Source organism: Asparagus officinalis, chromosome 6, assembly GCF_001876935.1.
Source record: "Asparagus officinalis chromosome 6, Aspof.V1, whole genome shotgun sequence".
Classification (NCBI taxonomy): Eukaryota; Viridiplantae; Streptophyta; class Magnoliopsida; order Asparagales; family Asparagaceae; genus Asparagus; species Asparagus officinalis.
Window position 1 is genome coordinate 51,687,622 of NC_033799.1, and position 9,942 is coordinate 51,697,563.

A 9,942-nucleotide genomic window follows, 5' to 3' on the forward strand; every position below is an offset into this window, starting at 1 on the left:
GAGAACTTCAACATAATATGAATGACATCCTCCTGTGGAGACCACCACTGCATCCGTGGTAGTTGGAGAGATAGTTGGCAAGACTTGTATCCGTTCATTACCTGACATGAGGTACGGTGCGAGTGGGACTAAGATGTTTGAAACATCTACAGTGTTGTTACAGATGTCACCATGATAGACGAGGCAGCGATCCTCACAACCATTGCCATGTCATCAGTATATCCACAGACGCAACTTCAATGCCCGTGGATGAGATCTCTGGCTCATCAAAAGTAGCTGTAGCCATGTTGAGACCCTATATAGTGAATCTCGCCAAAATAACTTCGTAAAATTTTACTAAGTCTCCAAAATTGAGAAAAGTCTAACTCAATTTTGTTCGAGACCTCACTGGGTGAACCTCAATTTGACCCTCGTCAATACAAGAAAGCCTGAGTTTTGCTTCCAAACACATTAACTCCATGCAGAGTTCAAGATCACATCAGAAGTAAAGTACTCAAAGATCAAGCATAGGAAGATGGATAATTTCAGGAAGCAGAAAGTTTATTTTTATTGATCGAAGACTCTATTACATGAAGGCAATATTCAGACTATCCAATTACAAGAGTGATGAGTATTTGTTGCTATTTATTACTGTAGTGTATTTCTAAAATATGAGTAATGTGACAGTAGAGCAGCATACATGAGCAACACCAAGCTATAGCCCGTACTCTCCGATCCATAGGATGGGAAAATAAGAATTTTCCCACAGTAGAGAAAACAACTCCTACTTACTCTTTCCTAAGCCCTATGGTAGGATATGAGGAGAGAGTTGTTGAACAAGAAATTCCCTCTTGCTTGGGATTGAAGTAGGCCAAGGGGAGAAAGCACTTCCTGCAGTCAAAATTTGACGATGGGCCAGAGCCAGCCACACGACGTCTAATTACAATCTAGGTTCATGTTTATGACACCTAGTTACTGCTAGAGTTCTCGCTTGTGGAGATCCAAGGATCCTTCTTCAATTGCCATTTCACTTACTGAACGGTATTACGAAGAGCGTGGCACTCGACGCTCCACCCATCTCTATCGCGATTCAACTTGCCCTAGGTGATCGACTGATTCTTGATGATCCATTTGAGTTTCTTTTTCTGTACCGTTAGCAAATCCGCCAAATGATGTAGTATGCGGAGCTCATCCTCTTGATTACCCTTCACTTGGGCAAGCTCCTGTAGGAGCTATTTTATTTTAGCTCCTCTATCGAGGAGCATCTCCGATCTAAGTGATGAAGACTTAGATATGTGGATGAAGAAGAAGATGAAGGCAATGAGAATAGAAGAAGAAGGCTACTATTTACAGCCTCTTTGAAATCTTAACTCCCAAAAAATCACATCTTTTAAGATTTGATTGGACTGGACAAAAAGACTAAAACTTAGCCTAAAACTCAGTCAAATCTATAGCGAATCTTGTGAAATCTTCAATCAAAAGATCTCAGCCAAAATCATGGTGCAAATCCAAAGGCGAATCTCAACAAACTTCACTAATAAGTGAATGTCACCAATCGACGAGTTTCGCCAACACAACACAGAATAAAACGAGTCTTACCAGGTAGCGAATGTCGCTAATCGACGAACTTCACCCGGCAGTCCAAAATTGATCGAGCTTCACTCATACCCAGAATCAGTCGAATTCACTGATTTCCCAAAATCGCCTCAACAACAGAAAAGGCGAACTTCATTCCAAGCATGGATTTGAACGAGTACAAGCATCATTGAACCTTCAATACAAATCTACTACCAAGGAAGCTACATTCGACAGGACACCTTTGGCAACCAAGGAGGCAAATGAAGATAAGTTTCACAAGACAATTTAATCCACATTTAACAGTACACCTCTGGCTATTTACCCAAAGTATTTCAATCCCAGCAACAAATTGAAACGTAGGATCTTGAAAACTTAAGGGGAGGGGAGGTCTTATAGACGGTCAAAATATACTTTTTTTTAGGCCAATGATCAGCTTAGATCCAAGAAGTGAATGCCCATGAGCTAAATACTTCAAATGGTTCAGAGTCAAGCCCATAACAAGTTATAGTAAAGGTCGCTTGATGATTGAAGCGAACCTTTCCAAACAGCCTATATCAACACGACTCGACCAAATCAAAAGTGAGTTAACTCCCAAAACGCTTCTCGACAGGCCAAGTCATCCCTTCTCGCCAGACAGCGTCCATTCTCTCTAGTTTGGGTCAAGAACTTTCAAGGCCAACAAAAAAGGAGGTACTTCTCTCCCTTCTCGCAAGGAGTCATCCATTCTTACAAGACTAAGTCTCCCCTTCTCGCTAGGCCAAGTCATCCCTTCTCGCCAGACCGAGTCGAAAGGCGTCATCAGTCAGCCAAACCTAGAGTTGAATTCTGTGTTAAATTCAAACTCATAGGTGAAGTTCGCCAACTAATGAACTTCGCCCATGTAAACTCAAGTGGACCAAGTCATCCACTTCTGGAGAAGACTCACCCCCGTCCATAGCGACCCTCGCTCATGACTTCAGCGACATCCACCCACATCTTTAGTGAACTTCACCAAGCCCTTGAACCTCGCCAGATAGTCGTTTTAGGAGCTATTATTGGAGAATAATCGCTCCCCATTATCTCCTACTTTAATGACCACTTAATCTACAATTAAGGGTTCATTAACTCTCTCTTTTAGCTTATAAAAGGAGGGAAGATCATTTATAAAGGAGGACACAAACAATGAGAGGATCCGAGAACTAGGAAAAATCAAAGAAGATTTATCCATCTAAGAGATCAAACCGAATCCCAGAGAGATCAACTTACACGCAGAGAGAGATTCTTATCATCGTATTTGTGATTCATCAAGTGAAAGTGTCAAGAGAAGGCTGAGCTACCTTCCAAAACAATAAGCTTGCATCCACAACGAAAGACCCTAAGTCTTAATTGGTACGTCAATGGAGTACAAGATCGATGTTCTATCGGCACAAAGAAAAGACTCAATCTCCTTGTTAGCCCATTGCTCTTCCTCCAAATCGACCTTCAATCTCTAGGCAGCTAGGCGGTCTGACCGAGCATATTCTTGAATATTAAGCCTCTCATGCTTCTTGGCCTCAACCTCTTCAAAAAGATACCTTATTCTATCGTCCCGCTCAAGGATGTCGTGCTAGAGGTGGTCGACTCCTCTTTAAGCTTAGCAATCATAGCTAACTACTTGCTACGATGTGCTTGGAACCCCTCAATCATTTTCTGCTGAGTCTCTAACTCCCGGCACCACTTGCCGTCACTCTGCTTTCAGGCGGCTGGCTCGACCTCCATGACAACAGCCTTCTTCTTGACCTCCTCCCGTGCCACCATGTTAACCTCTAGCATCTCTTGAAATTTAGCGGGGAGGTCTCGCGCTAGCTCAAGCCGAGAGAACAGCTCCTGCTCGATCAGAGCCCCTCTCAATAGATAGCCCTTAAGGGCTTGATGAAGGCTGATAGTGGGCATCCCTGAGAGGATTTTGTCGTCTTTGGAGAGATAGAATTACTCCAAGGCTTGAGTCTAGGCCATCCAAGACTCCAAGACCGAGCTTATCGCTAGGCCACATATTGGTGGTCCGCGGATGACTCCTTGTCATATCAGGGGCTGTCTTTGGACAAGCCGACTAGCGTTTCCTTCAGCGACCTTGACACATTCGGGTCAAGCTCATCGATACGGTGGGGGGAAAGGCTACTCGAAGTAGATCGTAGTCGGAGCCGCCTCGGCCAACTCCCCTGCTGGCAGGGCTAGACTGTCTGTTATTCTTTGACTGATGCCTTACCACGCCTCTTATCCAGTTCAGACAGAGGAGGTTGGGTTGTCTCCTCTTCAACCCAAACCTCTGTCTCCATTGGTTCGGCCACCTCCTCTCCCCCATGGGCCGAGGCAGAGATGCTTCATTAAGAACAATGATCTAAGAAAACTCAGAGATAGGAGCATTTCTAGTGAGTGGGTGATGGCCGACCTCCTAGGTTGGGACTGGAGCACTTTCTTCTGCTCCTTTTTTCGATGCAACCCTCCCCCCCCCCCCTAAGGACCTTGACCTCTTACTTTCTGTAGCATCTTTCTCTTCTTCTCGGACCTTTTGGCTTGAGAAATTATACTCAGCCTCGCTAACTGAGCTGCCATTTCGGCAGCATCCGTCGCCACCACCTCGGCCTCCTTAGGGGCAAACTCGCCTCTCAAGCATTTTTGGAGCGTATAGTTGCCAACCCCAGCTACACCTCATCTAACTCTTTGAGGGGCAACGCCAAGACTGCAGCCCGGATATTATCATCCTCAGTTGGTGGCAGATGGGATAGGACGACCACTAGGAGGACAGCCGGCTTGAAGAGATTGTTGATTTCCCTTGACCCGACATAAGCTCAAACCTTGTCGAGCCCTTGCTTCTCCTCATTTCTGAGTAGACTCAGTTTCAGTGCATCCTTCTTGATCTTGGGCCAAGTCAAACAAGCGAGGATAGGATCGACCCAAAGTCCTACATGGACCGCTCCTTCCAATACTTGTTCAAGTCTAGAGCATTCAAGACGAGCTTAGAGTCACCCAACTTCTGGAAGTATTGATGCCCTCCCTTCTTAGCCATCTTAACACTGACCAGATGGCCTAACATGCATAGACTTGGCTCAATGCCGACTCAGTGGTAGATCATCACATACGCCACCAAAATATCAACCGAGTTTGGCTTAATCTAAGAAAGGGATACTCCCAGAGCCTCGTAAACTTGATGGATGAAGGGGTGAAGTGGAAGCCAGAGCCCATATTCCAAATGCTTTGGATAAATCGAAGTCCTATCATTGCCATGGTGATATACAACTTCTGACCTCTCTGGTGCTGACCAAGTGAAAGCTTTGGGAAGATCGAAGTGACTATAATAGACTTCGAGCTCCATCAAAAAGACCTTTGATCGAAACAACTTGAGAAGGTTGATTCTTACCCCATTGCCACTAGAAGTGGAAGCAGTGGAAGCCATCACAGATCGCCGAAATGTTGATTGGAAAATGTTTAGTGCAGCAACAAATTGAGTGCAGAAGACATGTAAAGAGAGCGTCCATGCCAAAGATGGGCTACATATAGGCTCGAGCGCGGGCATGTGTTAAGATCAAAATAGCTGACTCCGTCAGGAATGAAGAGCTAAGATTAACCTCATAAGTTGAACTGACCTTACGTGAAACGAAGCGCTGCCCATTGATCGATATGCCACCCATCTCTTAAGTCAAAGCGACAGCAGTGCATCATTATCTGCTGACATCAAAAGGTCACCTCAACAACAACCCATCGCCTTCTTCATAAATGCACCTCGGAAGTCACTAACTAACGATTGTTCAACTTTTACCCTACACAACCAGAGTTCGAGTGAAGGGGGCCACTGTTGTAGCCTACAAATAACTAAGTGTTAATTTTTTCTTAAGGAACCGACACATGTCTTTCTCAATCCCAGATAAGACATGATTAGAGCCCAGATGACTAGAACCCTCCGGCGGCCAACTTAATAGGCCGACAACTTACATGGCTGACACGAAAGGCGATACTTGTCGACCTACCTATCAGATTGAGCCCACAAGCCTCCACACTCGGCCTACTATCTCAGTCGACAACTCTTAAGACTGACTAAAAAGGTGGTACTTATCGTCTTACTCATAGAGTTGAGTCAAGAGGCGTTGTGTTCTTGAACTTCACACTAATAGTTGCCCCTTCTCATCATAGTTGTTGCCATGAAAGCTCAAATACTGACTTGATCATCGACGAAACAACCAGAAAACCCAACTTCAACCTCTCACAAGCTTTTTATGTGCAGAAGAGAACATTGTAGGCGTCAAAAATTACCAATAGGTTTCCGAACATAGCTCAAGACGAAGAGAGGACGAATGACGACATTGTCTAAGTCAGGGAAGATCATCCGAGGGCTAGCTGAAGCAAAAGGAAGCAAGGAAAAACACAAAAAATAACAACTCAAAGAGACCATAGTTTCCGATATAGTGTCAACTGTCTCGGAAATGCGAGACACTGTTGGTGTCTTGGAAATGCGAGATAGGAACACTGTCATGGAAATAATGAGGCAGTGTAACGTCCTTTTTGACAATTTTCTTAGACTTCGTACGACCCACGTGGCTTCATAACTGCTTAGGATCATCCATAAACATGGGGATGACATTACAAACTGAAGAGACACTCAAAATCCTTGGAAATCACGACATTTAATAGATTGAACGTTGGTTACAAAACTTCCTAGAACGACCCCTTCTTCCGAGACAGTAGACACTGTCTCGGAAATAGGAGTTGACGGATAAAATTTGTTTCGGCTTCTTATCTTTAGAAATAGTTTCCAGGGGCTATAAATACTTCCCCTACACCCTTGTGCACATGGGGGAGCAAGTTGGCAACAGAGAATTGGCATTTTGGTGAACTTTGGAGAGAGTCTTGCACCATTTTCAAGGAATCCTCAAAGTCTTTGGTGTTTCCTCGAGATCTAATCTTTGACTTGATCTTGAGAAGAGTGTTTATCTTACTTCGCTAAGATACTCACTTCAGTTCTTGTTTCCAAGTCGAAATATCAACTTTAAGCCTTCTTCACGATCAACTTGGATCGTTGAATCGGTGATCCACGGATCAAAGCGTCCCCGGCACAGACAAAGATCCCAAGCAAACAGAGGCTAATAAATAGTTTCTGTGTGTGTTTTTAGGGAGCATCCTTAATCTTGTTTTGTTATAAAGAGAAGTTTTACAAAGCACAAAGCTCACTCTTTTGTTTTCATTGTAACGATAAATGATTGTAATGGAAGCTATAATAAAATTTGTTCCTAACGCAAACAAGCTGGCGAATATAGTGGGAGCCAATGGTCTCGCTGTCAAGACCGGAGTGTCGCAACCGATCAAATTCTCGGTTGACTCCACGGTCGAATACAAGTTCGACCAAGCAAAGTTCGAGGGGTACCTCTCATCCTCCTCCTCAAGATCTTCCTCACCTCACAAATGCAGGAAGATTTTATCTTCAAAGAGGGTTTTCTGGTCTTCAACTCCGATGAAGGCTATGGGTGACGACTCTCGCCTAACCGTTATCGAGGCTTCCCCTCGTAACGCTGCTCCGACGATCGACAATGCTAGAACCACTACTCACAACAATTCCTCTCCAGTTAAAGAGTTATTGAATGAAAGTTCGCCGACTCTAACGAAGAGGGATTGTCAGAGACAACGTCAATGCCGCGTTTGCCAGCACGCTAAGGCTTTTGAGCAGATTGATGGAGTTCGCTACCACGCGGATCTAGAGTCAAAGAGGCATCGAGTGATCGAGTCGCCTCAACGACAAGTTACTGACATCTCCTCTAAGCCATCGATCGATGAATGGGTCCATGTCAAAAGGATTTGTTTAAATCTTAAGGAACGCATTCAAAAGCGTTGCACAAATGCTGCTCACACTCGTGTCCGTGTGCAAAAGGCACAAGAAATGGAGAAGGAAAATGTGGCCAAAGAACCATTAAAATCCCACAAAGTTTGGATTCTAAAGTCTGAATTTGCGTGAAAATTAGGTTCGGAGATAGCAGAAACTGCCTCCTTCAACCAAGACACCAAACAATGTCTCACCTAAAGGAGCCTTGGTCGAGATACCAAACTGTGTCTCGCCTAAAGCCAAGCCCCCACGGTTGTTCCTTCACCTCCGTCGACATCCGTTCCTCATCCGTCTGCTACAATTATATTTGCTACACCACCAGTGAAACCTTGGGTCAGTCCTGACCTATCAAAGTTTAAAATCACGATGGCGGATCATCTTGGTTCTTTACACGAAGATCGAGGTAAGGCTCCAGTAAAAGAACGCTTGGGTTTGGTGAATAAACCTACGTAGTTCCTCAGCCAGGGGGTCGTACGCGTCCTCCCATGAAGCCAACTTTTACTCAAAGGTGTCCCGCTGCCTCCAAACCAACCGAGACACCTCGATGTGCCTGTTCATGCAAGGTGCACAATAAAGACAAGGAGGCCTCCCCACCTGGGAGAATTCCTGTCACCTCTACCCTAAGGGTTTGTGTCGAATCCTAGGAGACCGTCGAGATTCTACACTCGCAAGGGGGTGGTTCCAAACGTGCGATTCCTGAGGTGACTTCGGCAAGGACAAATTGTCCTGAGAATGTCAACAAGGCTACACGTCCCCAAAGGAGGAAGTCATACCAACAGACGATAGGGTGCTCCGACCCTCATGCCGATGGGTCGACTATCAAACCGGGGGTGTGAATAAATCCCGAAAGAGGACTGTTTGAGAAAAGAGTCCTCATTGTTCATGTGAGAGGCTCATCAGGGCAATATTATCTGAATATAGCTGCTCCAAGACCACTCCACAAAGGGTCTCGGTATTTGAGAGACTCTCCACCGAAGCATCAAGGCCCAAGTTAAGACGTTTTTGTAAGAGAAGGCCCACCGTCCAAGATGGTGAATTCCCAAAAGTCACTATCAACATGGCTGATAACGAAAAGCAGCATTCAACTAATTCTGACCCCGACTTTTCCCAGGAGGAAAAGTTGATCAAAGACTTTCTTAGAGAATGTCTCGGCTCTAATTAAGGGCCACCAGACGCAGGGATTATAGAAGAATGAACGAAGGGTTGTCTTCGGATGATGTACCTTCGGATACTTGCTCCGGGATTGCCTCTGATGATACAACATCCAGTATAGGGCAAGCCAAGGAGGCATTCATGATCACGCCTGATTAGTTGGCTCAAATGCTTCAAGAAGTTCAGGCTAAGCATTGAGAAGAAATCAGAGCTGAGATGAAAATGGAAATAGAGTTGACTATGCAGCAAATGAGGGAATTACATGTTCAACAACCTCATCAACTACATGAGTCGATTCAACTAGCTAAGTCCAGCCATCGCAATACCAAACCTATTCAAACAAATGTGGTTGATAACGACTCGGATGTGGACGAGACCATTTTTGCTGACTCTCTCCAACAATAATAACACTAGGGGTGGTCCAGCAGAGCCTCCTCCACCTCCTCAGAATTGCCTGAAGAAAGATGCAGGTAAGGATAAGAAGATGAAAGACCTCAAAAGTAAAGTCAACGCTTTGATGTCCGCTCAAGAGGAAAAGAAGACCGACATTCCTTGCCCATATTCGAGAGAGTGGGAATCAATCCCGTATCCGACGAAGTTCAATCAATTAACTTCATGCCATTTGACGAGAAAGGCTCACCAACCTAACACTTGATCTACTTCAAATATCACTTAGGTATCATCTCTGGAAATGAAGCCTTGATGGTTCGGTCATTCATAAACACCCTTCGCGGGGCCACCTTCGATTGGTACCACCGTCTGAAGCCGGGAAGTATTAACAGCTGGGATGATATGGAAAGCTCATTCCTCAACAATTTCTTCGATGATGATACTGAAGTGTCAATTAGGACTCTGCTTGATGAGAAATAGAAAGACGAAGAGTCAGTCGACAACTTCGTCAAACGTTTCCGAAATAAGGCAATGAATTATCGAGATCCGGTCATAGAGGAGTTCATTCTTCAAACTTGTCATAATAATTTCTCCCTGGGTATCTTAGAAGCCATGAGGGTCATGCCTTCCAAAACCTAGAAAGAGTTGAAGATGCGTGAGGAACATGCCGAACGTTTCCTCAAGAGAAAGAAGCTTGAGAGAGGTCAGCCAACGCCCAATCCTCCAAAGCAGAATTTTACTCCTCAAGGAAGAGGAAAGGCACTTGTAGCTGCCGTCGATGCTCATCAAACGTCACAACGACAGCCGCAACAGTAAACACTACAGCAGTCGTCATTCCAACTACAGCACCAAGCGTAGCAATCTCAAAGGCAGTCAAAGACTTCAGAGCCCAGATTTCCTAAGGAATATTCCTTCAAAGAAGATGAAGTCCCTTCCATCTTCACGTACCTCTTTAATAATAACAAAATCAAACTGCCACTAATCACGAATGAAGAGGAAGCTAAGAGAACTTCGGA